Genomic DNA, 17,980 nt, shown 5'->3' with positions numbered 1-17,980 from the left:
CAAAACAAAAAAGGTTTCAAAGCAAGCCTGAGGACAGTAAATCACCCATGGGGATGAGGGTGGGTTCATGGAATGTGGGAAGTTTGAGGGGAAGAGCCAGGGAAGTCGTTGAGGCATTCAGTAGGAGGTGGGTGGATGTGACATGTTTGCAGGAAGTCCAGTACAGGGGTGGATCGGTCAGAAAGATTGTTGGGAAGGACTGTTGCTATAAGTTGTTTTGGCAGGGGGGGACAGACGGATATGGAGGTGTTGGTGTGATGGTTGCGGTGAAATGGGTGGAATATGTTATGAATGTTTTGAGAGTATGCGATAGGATATTGGTAGTGAAAATTCTGTTGGGTTGAAAGATAGCTGTGATTATATCAGCATATGCTCCACAGGCAGGATTGCATGAATCAGAGAAAGATAGATTTTGGGATGATTTAATACGTGTAGTGGGTGGTATGCGGGATGATGAGATAGTGATTTTGGGAGGGGACTTAAATGGTCATGTAGGTGAAGTAGCACAAGGTTATGAAGGAGTGCATGGGGGATGTGCATATGGTATAAGGAATGCAGAAGGGGAAAGGATACTCGAGTTTGGGGAGGCAACGGACATGATTGTGTGCAACACATATTTTAGGAAAAGAGACAGTAGGTTAATTACGTATGGGTCTAGGGGAAATAGCAGTCAGATAGATTATTTTCTGGTTAGGAGGGCCGATAGGAGGTTAGTGAGGGATGTTAAAGTTATAGGGAAGTGAGAGGTGTGCAGCAGCACAAACTATTGATTTGTGATATGGTGCTTAAAGAACAAGTGATGAAAAAGAGGACTTATGTACCTAGGAGGAAAATATGGAAGCTGAAAAACCAAGTATTAAGGGATGCCTTCTATAGCGAGTTGAGGAGAGTGGTGGCTGAACAGGGAGCTGTAGACAGAGGTGTTAATGAACAGTACAGAGCCCTCAAGAACAATTTCTTGAGAGTTACTGATGTAACATGCAGCTGGACAAGAGGACCACCAAGACATAAAGTAACTTGGTGGTGGGATGAGGGTGTAGAAGCTGCAATTAAGGAGAAAAGAAGGCTTTTCCGGGAATGGAAGAAGGGTGGTAGCAAAGAGGAATATTTGGCTGCCAAGCGTAGGGCTAGGAGAGAGGTATACAGGGCAAAGTCTGAGTCACAGAGACAATTACTTGATAACCTAAATCATGGGGAAAGGAAAAATATATGTAGGGTGGCAGGTCAGGTGAAGAGGGATAATCGGGATATCATAGGTGAGCTGTGTGTGAAGAATGATGAAGGAAGGGTAGTGGTGAACAGTGAGGATATTAAAGATGCATGGAGAAAGCATTATAACCGGTTGTTGAATGAGGAGTTTGACTGGGACAGGGAAGGTTTGGAGACAGCAGATCCAGTGTCTGGCCCTTGGCCTTTGATTGATACTGCTACTGTGAGTGAGGCAATAGGCAGGATGAGGGTGGGGAAGGCAGCAGGTGTGTCTGGGTTGACTGCCGAAATGTTGAAGGCCTCAGGCGATATAGGGGTGAGTTTAGTCACTGACCTGATAAATAGGATTATTTATGAGTGTGTTGTCCCAGATGACTGGCTGAAGATTGTAATTGTAAATGTGTATAAAGGGAAGGGTGATGCCCTGGAAAGAGGAAATTACAGAGGTATAATGCTTTTAGATCAGATAATGAAGGTAATGGAGAGAGTTTTAGAAGGTATGATTAGAGAAAGAGTGAATATTGATGAGATACAGTTTGGGTTTATGCCAGGTAGGGGGACCACTGATGCCATATTCATTGTTCGACAGCTTCAGGAAAAATATATTGGTAGGAGAAGGGATCTTTATTTTGTTTTTGTTGATTTGGAAAAGCCTTTGACAGAGTCCCTAGAGAGGTGGTGAAGTGGGCAATGAGAAAGCTTGGCTTGGAGGAGTGGCTGGTTAGGGTGGTTATGGCCATGTATGTGGGTGCTCACACCCAGGTGAGAGTGAATGGAGATTTGAGTGATGAGTTTTCCGTGAATGTTGGTGTGCATCAGGGGTCAGTCTTGAGTCCCATGTTGTTTATCATGGTACTTGAAGCCCTTTCACGTGACTTTAGAAACGGACTCCCGTGGGAGTTGTTATATGCTGATGATTTGGTGTTGATTGCAGAGAATGAAAGGGAGGCGGAGGAAAGGTTTAGGAAGTGGAGAGATGGTATGGGGCAAAAGGGTTTAAGGGTAAATGCAGATAAAACAAAAGTGATGATATCTAGGGTTGGTGGCGGTACTGTCAAAGACGAGGGAGAGTGGCCATGTGCCGTATGCCACAAGGGCGTGGGAAGTAATTCCATCTTGTGCGGTGTGTGTGATAAATGGGTGCATAAGAGATGTAGTGGTATCAGAGGTAGACTGCGAGATAATGCTGATTTTATGTGTACAGCGTGCCGGGGTGAGCAGGTGGAGATCGTCAGGTATGAAAGGATTGAACTTGCTGGTGAATCTCTTGAGTGTGTGGAAGAGTGTTGTTATTTGGGAGACATGTTGTGTGCTGGAGGTGGGGCTGGAGCTAGCTCTGTGGCTAGGGTGAGAAGTGGTTGGAAGAAGTTCAGGGAGCTCTTGCCTCTCCTGACATTGAGAGGGCTCTCCCTACGTGCTAAGGGGTCTTTGTATGCAGCATGTGTTAGGAGTGTAATGCTGTATGGCAGTGAGACCTGGGCAGTGAAGGAGGAAGACATTCGCCGGCTCAGACGTACAGAAATGACAATGATTAGGTGGATGTGCAGTGCGTCCCTGCATCCAAGGCCTGGAGGGGCTGGGTTTACAATGGAAGAGTTGAGAGGTAGGATGGGACTGGAGTGTATTGGTGTTGTGATGAGGAGAGGTAGATTGAGGTGGTTTGAACATGTGGAGAGGATGGGGGATGATAATTGGGTGAGGAAGGTGAGAAGTGTTAATATTGGGGGTGGGGTTATGAGGGGTAGACCGAGAAAGACATGGGACGAGGTCATTAAGTGTGACCTTAGGGTTAAGGGACTGAACTGGGAGGCTGCAATGGATCGTGCAGCGTGGAGAGCCGCCATTAGGTGACCAAGGCCGACACATGCAAGCTTATTGGAACCTTTAAAAACGAAACGAAACGATGGCTGGTTAGTATCCTTTTGTACTTTATTTATGCATAGTATGGTGATATTGGAAAGATTACCACAGATAAGGACAGTAAGGTGAAATAAGCAAAATAAACAGATTTGGAAAAGGTGTTACGGAGCATCTTTAAATGACAAGCTCCCTAACACCTCTTCCTTAGTGATTTATTTTTGGATGTGGCCAATACCCTTTTGTATTCTATTTATGCAGAGTAAGGTGACGTTGGAAGGATTTATGTAATGCAGATGAAGACAGTAAGGTGTAATAAGCAAACTAAATCTCTTAGGAAAAGGTGTTAGGGTGCTTCCTTAACAAACAAGCTCCGTAACACCTCTTCCTTAGTGATTTATTTTTGGATGTGGCTAATACCCTTTTGTACACTACTATGCAGAGTAAGGTGATTTTGGAAGGATTTATGTAATGCAGACTAGGACAGTAAAGTGTAATAATCAAACTAAATCTCTTAGGAAAAGGCGTTAGGGAGCTTCTTTAACTTACAAGCTCCGTAACACCTCTTCCTTAGCAACTTATTTTTGGATATGGCTGGCTAACATCCATTTGTACCTTATTAATGCAGAGTAAAGTGATGTTGGATGGATTTATGTAATGCAGATGAGGACAGTAAGGTGTAATAAGCAAACTAAATCTCTTAGGAAAAGGTGTTAGGGAATTTCCTCACTCGACATGAAAACTCGACAAGAATGCGTATGGCTGTAACTCCTTTAAAAAAAAAAAAAAAAAACTACCCTCAGCTACTGGTATACGAAAATTTCTGACGGGAATAAAAATAAAAATGATATGCTAAGCCTAAGGCATGTGTGCTTGTCGGTTAAGAAAGCTCCCAAACACCTATTCATAAGTGATTTATTCTGCTTACTGCACCTTGCTGTCCTAGTCTGTGTTACATAAATCCTTCCTATATCACCAAACTCTGCACAGATCAAGTATGTAAGGATATTAACCAGCCATATCCAAAAATAATTCACTGAGGAAGAGGTGCTAGGGAGCTTCCTTACCTGATGAAAATACAGGCTTTAGACGTAAGGATATTAATCAGCCATATGCAAAAATAAATCACTCAGGAAAAGGAACTAGGAAGCTTCCTTACCCAACACAAATATAGACTTTAGACTTACGAAAATACACTCCTTAACCCGTCCATTCCATCTTATCAATTCCTTATCAAGTACAGGTGTTGGAGAGGGAGGCCTTCAGGTGGTGGCACTGATATAATGGCCCAGCTAAACTCCCTGGTTATACAAACATCCCTCAAGCACTTCCCTATCCCCCAAAAGGACGATGGTGGACTGTCAGGGAAGGCAAACATCAGCTTGCAGTCTACCAAATTTATATTACAGATCAACTTACTACTACTACTATTACTACTACTACTATTACAACTACTACTACTACTACTACTACTAATACTGTACTACTACTACTGTACTTATCAACTATGTAACTTAATAATGTACATTCAAAATAAGTAAAACATTACATATTTCTTATACTACTACTACTACTACCATTACTACTACATCTACTACTACTATTATTACTATTACTACTACTACTACAACTACTACTATTACTACCATACTACTACTGTACTTATCAACTATGTAACTTAATACTGTACATGAGAAAAGAGCAAAACATTACATACTTCTACCTGGCCCATATACAGGATGTCCCAGGAGTTAAGTCAAAAACTTTGGGAAATGATAGAGGAGGGAATCCCAAGGAAAAAATGTTATATGAACATGTGTTCAAATTCCAACCGTTACCGAGCTACAGTTACTGATGACCTTATGGGTGAATTATGAAGGAGACCATTTTCGCCCATAAGGTCATCAGTAATTGTAGCTCCGTAACGGTTGAGATTTGGACACATGTTCATATAACATTTTTTGCTTAGAATTCCCTCATCTGTCATTTCCCAGAGCTTTTTACATAACTCCAGGGACACCCTGTATAATACACATACTGCACTCCACTGGGCAATTTTTTTAAAGTTACGAGGCCCAGGCAGCATTACCAGTGTATACCCTTCATCACGACACACAATAAACACTGGCAACGCTGACTGAGCTGTCCCCAAAACACACAAGGACTGGGACGCGTAATATATGAACTGGGACATGTAGTATATGGACCATTCTTGATATAAAAACGTTCTTTGGTTTGGCTAGCTACCGGGACAGGCTTTACAGATCCGTTAAAAACATTCAGAACAATTCAGTCCTTGATTCTGAAAGGGCACACAGGCAACTCTCTCCCTCTCTCTCCCTTTCTCTCTCTTTAGACTTCTCCATACATATACTTCCTACCTAACTTTCTCATCTACTCATTATTCATTCTCTCTCTCTATCTGTCTCTCTCTCTCATTTTTTAATCTCCTAAATACATATACTTCCTACCTAACTTTCCCACCTACTCAATATTTATTCTCTCTCTCCCTCTCTCTCTCTTTCTTTAGACTTCTCCAAACATATACTTCCTACCTAACTTTCTCATCGACTTGTTATTCATTCTCTCTCTCTCTCTCTCTCTAACACGTACAGCACTACAAAGAAAGAAATACAGACACTAGAAGTTTCCTTATAGCTAACAACTCTGTATTCTAGGTCTTTATACTCTTTTCACTTTTAGTTGGTGTAAAATTGCCAACCCACCATCTTGAATGCTGAGCTGTAACAACAGATTAACACTAGAATATGGCGTTAGTCATGAAGTGCAATGGAATGGATGCTGAGGCGTAGTAGTCATACTCTGCCACTGAGCTACAAGATGCTGCAAAAGGACGAAAATCTCCACCCACAGTTCATTTATTTAACCTCGGTGACCATCATCCACTCACTTGATGTAGTGCTGCCTACTTCTTCTTGAGGTGGTTCTACACTGTGACATGCCTAATGGCTTCCTGATCTCCATCCATAGTTCATTTACTTAACCTTTGCAACCATCATCCACTCACTTCATGTAGAGCTGCCTACTTCTTCTTTAGGTGGTTCTACACTGTGACAAGCCTAATTGTTTGCTGTAACCCAAGAAACCATTTACAATGCTGGGTGGTAACCATATGGCCATATAACAGGGTGATGTGGAGCCTACTATGGTGCCCCTGTTGACTGGGTGGAGAGACACAAATGTGGCATCCATTCAGGAACCAAACCTCCACTCTTCCCTGCTTCTCAATCTTGTAAGGTGCTGTCAGTCACAAGAGATCATCAGTTTGCTGCATGGGATGGCACTGCAGGGGTGATTACTAGCCTGCCGTTGATAAGTCTGCTCAGCCACACAGATCGGGGTTGCTGTACTACTTTGACAGAGATTTTCATTATTTAGCAGACTGTTTCTTACAGCTCAGGGCCAAGATATGACAATGCCACAGCTCAATATCACTTCATAAAACTTCTTTGTGACTATACTCTGTCTTTTTTTATTGAGGCAAAGATGCACTTAACAGGCTGGTGATGTTTGGCCGAATGCAATATGTCCGAATAGCATTTACTAACCCAAATTTCCCCCTCAGATATATGTTGTCAATTACTAATGTTAGCAAGTAAAGAGATACCGGTAATGAAGTATTGTTGCATTCAGCCAATCATCACCAACCTGTCAAGTGCATCTTCGCCTTGATGAAAAAAACTGAGTACCGTATAGCGTCATATTCTACAGTGCTTCTCTTGCTACAACTCAACGCTCAAAATGGAGAGCGGAAATTTCTAGTAAAAGTGAACAGAGCATAGATGAAATAACTAATTCTGTCATCCTATTTATATTACACTGTACATCAGGGAACACAGCATCTTAACTATTTCAAAACAGTGATAATTTTCTTGTTTTATTCTTGTTCTTGATTAATAGGTCAGAGAGCGATGCCTTCACGCAGTGGCACTGATATAACCGGGCAGCATGCCTGCCTGGTTAGACACACATCCCTCAACTGCCTCCCTATCCCTTGTGTGGTGATCAACTTCCTGGCTATCCGATTGCCCCTCAACTACTTCCCTATCCCCTGAAAGGAGGATAATGGACTGCAGAAGGGCAAACAGCCTGCAGTCCACCAAGTTCACATTTTCAGACATGCCAAAAGAACAAGAATAAATCAATAAAACATATCACTGGACTGATAGGATGAAGACCATATATTAGTAGGATCTCTCTCTCTCTCACACATACACACACTGTACAAATACTTCTAGTGCGATGCTGTGCAGTGGAGAGACGCTATGTGCTTCCTTATATTACCCTTTGTTAGGAACATCTTACCACATTGCTCACACTTAAAGGTCTTGACACCAGTGTGAGTCTTAGTGTGATCCGCTAAGTGGCTGCGTCGAGTGAATCTCCTCCCACACTCCTCACACTCAAACTTACGCACCCCCTCGTGAATTAGTATGTGCGCGCGTAGGTTGTGCTTGAGGGCGAACTCCTTGCCACACACATCACAACGGAATGCCTTTACCCCCGTGTGCACCAGTAAGTGATTGTTGAAGCTGCCCTTGTGCGTGTACTGCTTCCCACACTGGTCGCATTCGTAATTTTTAAACCCCAGGTGTGTGACCGAGTGATTCGTTAGGTTGACCTTCTGCGTGAACTGTTTTCCACACACGTTGCATTCGTACCCGGTCCCTCTCCCACCCTCAAAGTCTCGTATGGGCAGGTGCGATGTCATGTGCTGCGTCAGGTGGCTTTTGTGCGTGAAGGGCTTCCCACACTCCTCGCATACGTAGTTCTTCACCCCCGTGTGGATCAGCATGTGTGCCGAGAGGTAGCGCTTGTGCGTGAACTCCTTCCCACACTCGGTGCATGTGTAGTTCTTTAGGCCGGTGTGTATCACCAAGTGTGTGGATAAGTTGCCTTTGGTCGAGAACTGTTTCCCACACTCCTGACACTTGAATCGCTTGACACCTTTGTGGATTAAAAGGTGGCGATTTAAGTTGCTTCTGTGGGTGAATATTTTCCCACACTGCTCGCATTCTAAGGACTTTTTCTTCTTTAAAACTTTGTCTTTTGTTGCATCCATTAGGCTGGCTTTTCCTGTGTCTCTATCTCACTGTCTCTCAATCTCTTCCTCTCTCTCTTTCTCACACTCTCTCAGCTCTTCAGCCTGATTAACACACAACATCACTCCTTCAGTCCAACCCAATCAAATTTCCTGTTTTTCACCTTATCCACTAACTTCATACCTTTATCCCATCACAACCCAAGTTTCTGCTTTTTCTACCATATTCACACTCAACTTCATTTCATCACAACCCAGATTTCTGTATTTTTCAACCATATTCACACTCACCTGCAATAAGTCACTCTTTTGCAACTTGATTTTCTGTGCCTATCAACATTACTTAACTGCACTCTTCAATCACAACCCAAGTTTCTGTATTATTCAATCATATTCACACCCACTCCTTCAATTCTTTGCAACTTGATTTTTGGTGTCTATTAACTTAAAATTGCAATCCTTTATTCCATCTCAACCCACATTTCAACACACATTTCTGTATTTTTCAATCTTATTCACACTCAAATACTCCATCAATTCTTTGCAATGTGGTTTCTGGTGTCTGTTAACTTTAAATTGCAATCCTTTACTCCATCTCAGTCCACATTTCGACACATTTGAAGCTTTTCCTGACTACACTCCTTCAAATCCCAAATAACCTTTTCACACACATCGTTTATGCTGTTCTTTAAACCTCTGTCTAAACTACTCCTACTGTTAGCTTCAATTAGATGCCCATGTCGTTAAATACAACCAAAACACTTACAACTAACTACACCGCTTTCACGAATGCACTCAGTTAATTTCAATAATTCACTCGGTTTTAAAATTCAAACTTCAAAACGCTGTGATGGTTTCGTCTCTTCCATCTCCTCCCTCACTTTTGCTCAGCCTCTGCTGTGCATCTGAAAAAAAAATATGTCATCAACCAGCCATCATCATCATCATCATCATCATCATCATCATCATCATTAGTGTCATCATCATAATCTCCATCCTCTCCACATGGCCACATATTGCTAAATTAACAACAAAGAAGCGAACAATTACAACAAAACCGTACGATGGGCTAACTTCAAACAAACCCTCTCATAAACCACAGCATCAGGCAAAGCATTCTTCGTACAAGCAAAGACAAGACTGCAATAGAGGTGGGATGAATGTACCTTTTTAACATGCCTTTATTTCAGCATGCCCCCTCTTCCCTCTGCTTGCCGAGTGCATGGTGGTGGCAGTGGTTAGATGCAGGATGTGACCCTAAGTTGGACCGGAGACCTGAAAGTATGTGTACGTGCTAACATCATTTTAGTTAATCTTCACACTGTCTACCCAATTCCCACCACAACTATCTATCTATCTATCTATTGCCAGACGCCTTAATCCCGTAAGGGGTGGCCACAAACAAATTGCCTCCATGTCACCCTGTCCCCTGCCATTTCACTGCCCTGCTCCCAGCTCACACACCCCTCTCTCATATACCTCTCCACTCCATCCCTCCACCTCATCCTAGGCCTTCCTCTCCCTCTCCTCCCCCTCCACCTCACTCACATACACTCTCCTCATCAGTCTCTCACTCTCTATCCTCTCCACATGGCCAGACCAACTCAATGTGTTTCTCCTAACGCTTCCTATCACATCCACATCCACGTCACACTGGTCCTTCACATCTCTACTACCACACACTTGTATTCAGTTTAGGGGACACTTTCTAATTCATTACAAGACATAGTTTCACACTGCACAAACCAGTCTAGTGGCAGGAAATTACAATCATCAACACCTTTATCTTTATTCCACAACTGGCATTTTTCTTGATGCTACGAGATGAAGCACTGGATGTGGGGATATACTATCTATCTATCTACTGCCAGACGCCTCAATCCCGTTTGGGGTGGCCACAAACAAATCGCCTCCAAGTCGCCCTGTCCCCCGCCATTTCACTGCCCTGCTCCCGACTCACACCCCCCTCTCTCATATACCTCTCCACCCCATCCCTCCATCTCATCCTCGGCCTCCCCCTCCCTCTTCCCCCCTCCACCTTACTCACATACACTCTCTTCGTCAGTCTTTCACCCTCCATCCTCTCCACGTGGCCAAACCACCTCAGTGTGTTCCTCATAACGCTTCCTATCACATCCACATCAACACCACAACGCTCCTTTATATCCTCATTCGTCAGCCTGTCTCTCCACGTAACTCCACAGGCTCCTCTTAAATAACTCATTTCCACTGCTCTCACTCTTGACTTGTGTCCTTCCAACAATGTCCAAGCTTCACTTCCGTACGTTAGAGTTGGTATCACAATACTGTCATGTAGTAACTTTTTCACTTCCATGCTCACTTCCCTGTTTCTTATCACTGCTTTCAAGGAACCAGCAACCTTTCTTCCCTGCTGTACCCTTTCAAGCACTTCACCCTCCAAACCTCCATCCTTACTCATCACACTACCCAAATACTTAAACGTACTCACATTTTCCAATTCCTCACCATCTAACCTCGCTGTACATTCACTAACTTCACCTCTCTCAAAGACCATCACTTTACTCTTCCCTACATTCACCTTTAGGTTCCGTTTCTTACACACTCTCTCAAACTCATCCACCAAGCCTTGCAGCTCCCCTTCGTCTTCACTCAACAACACAGTATCATCTGCAAACAACAGTACAGGGAGTTTCCAAACACTATCCTCTCTCACCAGGGCCACTCCAACATCCACTACCCTACCTTGTACCTCTTTTATTACCCCATCCATGTACAGATTGAACAACCATGGAGACATGACACTACTCAATATATTATAGTTTTCACATGCAGTACTTTTATCTATCTACTGTCAGACACTTTAATCCCAAAAGGGGTGGCCACAAACAAATCACCTCCATGTCCCCCTGTCCCCCGCCTTTTCACATAAAGGGTGGCCACAAACAAATCGCCTCCATGTCCCCCTGCCATTTCAGTAGAGTACTTTACTGTACTAATCTACATCCATACCCTTAATCCACAATTGGTGTTTTTCTTGATGCTACGAGATGAGGCACTGGAGGTGGCAAGATACCATACCCTCCAGCTCAGCCCCTGGCACCATCATCCCTCTGGCAGCACAGGTAATGGGCTGGTGGAAACGTTGGCTGCCTTCACACCTCAACACTGTCTAAAGAGAAACAGAAAAAATAGCAATACAATATAAAATAACATCCTGGACACCAATAAATAAATAAATAAATAAATACCAATAAATAAATAATCCATCCATCCGTCATCCAATCTTATGTTGCCCCATGAGGAGCACAGAAACCCAGGGCTAGGCAAGTTGATCCTGGCATTTAAGTTAAGAGTGAAATAAATAAATAAACAACCAAATAAATGTGCGTGGACCCAGCAAATATCCCAAATAATCATTGCTGTTGTTGTTGTTGTTGCTCTACCCTGGTCTGTCTGGCTGAGCAGACCTGTCACCCACAAGAAAGCAGACTCTTTCTACGGCAGACAGTGCCTCATCAGAAACAGGGTCTTTCCACATGGTAAGATGCAGGGAATATGGAGGCAGCATAACACCCAAGAGGATGAGCTGTGTCTAGGAGATATGTATGTGCAGTAGTCTCAGCGTGGAATGTGGCTATGTGGTAAATATGGTTGAGTGTCCTGATTACACATAAAAAACTTAAAAGAGTCTATCTGTCTACTATATCTATTGCCTTAATCCTGTAAGGAGTGGTTACAAACAAATCGCCTCAATGTTGCCCAATCCCCCGCCATTTCACTGCCCTGCTCCCAGCTCACACCCTCCTCTCTCATATACCTCTCCACTCCATCCCTCCTTCTCATCCTTGGCCTCCCCCTCCCTCTCCCCCTCCACCTCACATACACTCTCCTTGTCAGTCTCTCACCCTCCATCCACTCCACATGGCCTATAATAGGCCTATGTGGAATTTAAGAGAAAGGATACTGAGAATAATAAACCAAACTACAGAGGAAGAAAGCGGATCAAATTTTAATAACAATACCGGTACAGTAGAAGTCCGATTTTTCGGCATCTATGGGACCAGGCTAGTGCCGAAAAATCAAAATTGCCAAATTATCAAAAACCCTACCCACTCAATACCTTATATGTTTCAGTGAACACTATCATCACTACTCATATCATTACAAATGTGTTTGGAGAGAGTACTGTATACTGTTTGATACTGTACAATACTGTAATGAATACAGTACTATACATGAATATGAAAAATAAAGAAATTAGTGACCATACTGTATATAAATGTAATGGTACAGTAGGTCTACAAGTTCACATGCACTTACCTAAACTTATAGTAGGTTCCTTATCTACATATGTACAATAGAAGGGGTTGATTGGAGTCTGCTACTGCTGGAAGAAGTCCCCAGCAGTAGAGGGTCCTCATGGAGAATTTCAAGACTGACGAAAAAAATCGGAAAATCTGCCGAACGATCAGAGATTTTCATAAATGGGACTATTTCTCAAAACTGCCGAAATGTCAGATTTGCCGGGGAATTGGATGCTGAAGAATTGGACTTTTACTGTACTCTGTTTTCTTCTGCCAGCCAGACGCCATAATCCCATAAGGGGTGGCCACTTGACTTTGAGTTAGTTGTTTTATGGGGAGGGGCACTAACCCTTCACCAACCCACTTGTTGACACTTAGGGATCACGTATGGTTTGGTTATATGGTTACCACCCAGCGTTGTAAATGATTTCTTGGCTTACAGGAAACCATTTGGCTTGTCACTCAATGTAAAGCCACCTGTAAAGGAAAGAAAAACAATAAGAAGTGACAGAAAAGATGGGAGAAATAGGAAGAGAGGAGGACAGGCACAGAAAAAGAATGATAAAGGCTAAGGAAGGAGTAGGTAGCACTACATCAAGTGAGTGGATGATGGTTGCCACCACCTACCACTGGCTGAGGGTCAATTCGACTAGTAACCATGGAGATTCATTCCTACATCACAACTCACAGTAAAATGGTGGGGGAGAGAATGACATGGAGGAGATTTGTTTGTGGCCACCCCTAACAGGATTAAGGTGTCTGGCAGTAGATAGATAGATAGTGTAAATTCCTTTATTAAAATATATAAAGTACCGGTAAGCATTTATTGAAGGTAGTGTTCATTCTTATAAGACTGCACTGAGGATGTTGATTATAAGTTATGGCACCATGTTCGAACAGTCAGATAAATAAGAGAGGGGGTGTGAGCTGAAGGGAAGGCAGTGAAATGGTGGGGGACAGGGCGACATGGAGGTGATCTGTTTGTGACCACTCCTTACCGGATTAAGGCATCTGGCAATAGACTGACAGATAGACAGACAGACATGTGGAAGACTCCTTGCTTTTCAAATCCTTTACTGGACCTAAGATTAAAGAAATAAAACAGGTCCTACCCCTGATGTTATATTGCTGGGTATTTATTTCTCAAAAATTTAGGAGTAAAAAATTAATATACACTTTGATGAAACTTAATTCTTGTCACAAACATTTGAAGATCTGTGAATGGGAGATCTAATATACAGAGTCCATGAAATCAAAGAAATCATTGTTGTGATCCCAGGCTCATCTCAATGTTCTTACCTTACCTGACCTAATTGTTCTTACCTAATTGAATCTTTACAGGAATGAGTCAAGCTCATACTGTCCCATATGTTGAACCATTTTTATTATACGTATCCTTAAATTTATGAATTGTTTTGGCACACACTACTTCATTCAGTAGTGTATTCCACTGATCAATTGCCCTATTTGGGAAACTTGAATTTCCTAACGTCTTTATCACCTCTCTTTTTATAGTTATTTGCAGTGTCCTCTTGCTGATGCTTCCCCATAGGTTATATATTCATTCATGTCAATATTCTCTTTCCCTGAGATGCATTTATGTAACATAATCATGTCTCCTCTTTTCCTTCTTTCCTATAGTGTTGGTAGATTCAATTTTTCTAGTCTTTCTTCGTAGCTTAGAACCCAGTGGACTGCAGGCTGAAGTTTTCCTCATCCTGCACTTCTCTATCCTCCTCTTCGGGAGGGAGTGGAGAGACACTTACAACAGCTAGGTACTGCAGCTCCATGAAAGCATCCAGCACCCTCCAATATAATGAAAAACAGTAAAGGCGATCCCACAGAACTTCTTTGAGGTGTAGGGTGCTGAGGCTAGGCTTGGATTGTCCAGTATATTTAAGCGTAGGAGAAACACACTGAGGTGGTTTGGCCATGTGGAGAGGATGGAGAGTGAGAGACTAACAAGGAGAGTGTATGGGAGAGGCCATGGATGAAATGGAGGGATGGAGTGGAGAGGTATATGAGAGAAGGGTGTGTGACCTGGGAGCAGGGCAATGAAATCGCGGGGGACAGGGTGACATAGAGGCGATTTGTTTGTAGCCACCCCTTACAGGATTGGGACGTCTGGCAATAGATATATACCGCAGATAGACAGATGACCAGTCTACTTCCCCTGGTGGCATTACATGAGTGAAAATCCTCGTCACCTCTTGGCAATACAACCCATGCACTCCATCTGAGGCAAATATTTTTTTTTTAATCATTTGTTTTTCCTTCCAGTGGTAGGTGGTGACCATCATCCACTCACTTAATGTAGTGCTGCCTACTTCTTCCTTAGCCTTTATCATTTTTTTTTTTTTGTGCCTGTCCTCCTCTCTTCCTATTTCTCCCATCTTTCCTGTCACTTCTTATTGCTTTTCTTTCCTATACAGGTGGCTTTACATTGAGTGACAAGCCAAATGGTTTCCTGTAAGCCAAGAAACCATTTACAACGCTGGGTGGTAACCATATAACCAAACCATATATGCTCCCTACGTGTCAACAAGTGGGTTGGTGGAGGGTTAATGCCCCTCCCAGCAAAATAAATAACTCAAAGTCAAATGGCCACCTCTTACGGGATTATGGAATCTGGCAATAGATAGACAGATAGATAGTTTTTCCTTCCTCTGTCCTGTTATTAAAGAAAAAAAAAATCTATGCACTAGACTACCACACACAATTAAATACTCTTTTCACCCAAACCTGGCTCATACTAATTTCACAGAACCTGAAGGCAGAATAAGACAATACTACAGCTCTACATCCTCTCCACAGCACTTCTTCATGACTAGCACCATATCCTAGTGCTAGTCCACTGTTACAACTTAGCATTCAAGATGGAGAGATGTCAGTTTAAGACCGAGTTAGAGTAAGACTGGTCGAGACATTGTAAATAGAGATTCTATTTAACCCTTTCATCGTCGGGAAAACTCCATATTCCCGCGAATGCCACACGATCTTTTTCAGCTGAGTGAGCCATACGTGCCTGAGGTTTAATACTGGCACCATAAACCCTCTCACGGTCGGGGTAACTCTGGCATTCTGTTTTAGGTCAACGATTTTATTCAGGATAGCGAGTACGTGAGCCCGGGTGTTGATACAGACGTCATTAACCCTCTCACCGTGGGGACAACTCTAGTATTTCACTCCTTTTAACGCCAGACAATTTTCCTCGGCTGGCAGAGTCATAGGAGCCTGAGAGTGTCAATATAATGGAATTTACACGCAAGATGAACACTCACCCTTCTGACAGCTGCTATTGTTGTTGTTACTTAGCCTATCTCATGCCAGGGACAAAACGAAATTGAGTAAATGTAAAAAAAAAATCTAACCTTATTTATAATCCTTACTCTAACTAGTAAGTTTCTTCATTTAACTAGAAGAATTTTGATATATCTTGGGAGTTTTCATGAGTCTTGTGTAATGAAATATATCGAGACTAGATATTATGGAGCTTTGTTTACTGATCCAATGGAGGCTGTGTCTGTATATTATATGGACAGACTCAATACTTAAGAACGGAAATGCTTTATAATATATGGAATTTAAGGGGAAGGAAACTGACAATAAACTAGGCTACAGAGGAAAAAGCGGAACAAATTTTAATAACTATACACTGTTCTCATCTGACTGGGGGAACTGAATTGAAATATTTATTGTTGTAAGAGGTACAGAGTGCTAATATAAGGGTTAATTCGACTAGTAACCTTGGAGATTCATTCCTACATGATAACTAGCAACCACAACTTCGTAAGGGAGTAGCCCAGAACCATTTATCAGGGAAGAAAGAAGAAAAGAAAATGAACAGGAAATTGGAAGAAATAAACAACAGGAAGGATAAAATTCCATAAGGGGTGGCCTTAAACAAATTGCCTTCATGCCACTCTGTCTTCTACCATATGGCTGCCCTCCCTCCAAATCACACTCTGTCCATCACATATATTTCTCCAATCCATCCCTCCATCTCATCCTTGGTCTCCCCCTCCTCTTCTCCCCCTCTACCTCACTCGCAGACACTCTTCTAGTCAGTTTCTCATTCTCTATTCTCTCCACTCCATCTCACCATCTCATACTTGGTCTCCCCCTCCACCTCACTCACATACACTCTTCTAGTCAGTCTCTTATTTTCTATTCTCTCCATCCTATCCCTCCCTATCATGCTGGGTCTCCTTCTCCTCCTCTCCCCTTCCATCTCACTCACATACACTCTTCTAGTCAGTCTCTTATTTTCTATTCTCTCCATCCTATCCCTCCCTATCATGCTGGGTCTCCTTCTCCTCCTCTCCCCTTCCATCTCACTCACATACACTCTTCTAGTCAGTCTCTCACTCTCCATCCTCTTGACTCCATTCCTCCATCTCATCCTTGGTCTCCACCTCCTCCTCTCCTCTCCACCCCACTCACATACGCTCTTCTAGTCAGTCTCTCATTCTCCATCCTCTCGACATGGCCAAACCACCTCAATATATTTCTCCCAACGCTTCCAAATCCACATCCACATCACAACTCTCCTTCACTTCCACATTTGTCTGTCTCTCCACGTAACTCCACATCCTCCTCTCACCTTACTCATTTCCACAGCTCTCACTCTTGACTGTGTAGCGGGCAGTCATAGAGGTGGTAGTAGTAGTAGTAGTAGTAGTAGTAGTGGTGGTGGTAGTAGTAGTAGTAGTAGTTGTAGTAATAGTAGTAGTAGTAGCAGTAATAGTAGTGGTAGTAGTAGTAGTAGTAGTAGTGGTAGTAGCAGTAGCAGTAGTGGTAGCAGTAGTGGTAGTAATAGTAGTAGTAGTGGTAGTAATAGTAGTAGTAGTGGTAGTAGCAGTAGTAGTGGCAGTGGCAGTAGTAACAGTGGTAGCAGTAGTGGTAGTGGTAGTTTAGTAGTAGTGGTAGTGGTAATATTGGCCACCCCAGTCTTATGCGAACGTAAAATCGGTGGACTAGAAACCAAACCTCCCCTCCTCCAGTGGTCCACCATCCACCTTGCGGGGGATAGGGATGAAACTGAGGGACGTTTGTATAACCAGGCAGGTACATCACCCCGTTATATCAGTGCCACCACGCGAAGGCAACACGAATTTAGCAAGACAGCCTTGTTACGTGACCTTGACCCCTAGTTACACACACACACACACACACACACACACACACACGCACACACACTGGGGAAAAAACCTTGGCCTGGGGAGGCATGTGGGACAATCCCCCATGTACACCCAGCCACATACTTTCACTTACACACGCATGATTCTCTCTCTCTCTCTCTCTCTCTCTACCTACTTATTTCTCTCTCTCTCTCTCTCTCTCTCTCTCTCTCTCTACCTACCTACTTACCTACCTACCTACATACCTACTTATTTCTCTCTCTCTCTCTCTCTCTCTCTCTCTCTCTCTCTCTCTCTCTCTCTCTCTCTCTATCTATCTATCTAATTATGCATCTATCTCAATCTCTGTTTCTGTCCATACGTTCAAATGTATATAATATAGATAGATAGATAGATAGATAGATAGATAGAGGTAAAGAGATACA

This window comes from Coenobita brevimanus, chromosome 57 (genome assembly GCF_032717465.1).
Source record: "Coenobita brevimanus isolate Jiangsu-jjx chromosome 57, ASM3271746v2, whole genome shotgun sequence".
Lineage (NCBI taxonomy): Eukaryota > Metazoa > Arthropoda > Malacostraca > Decapoda > Coenobitidae > Coenobita > Coenobita brevimanus.
The sequence above is the reverse complement of the archived record's forward strand: the minus strand, read 5'-3'. Positions refer to the sequence as shown.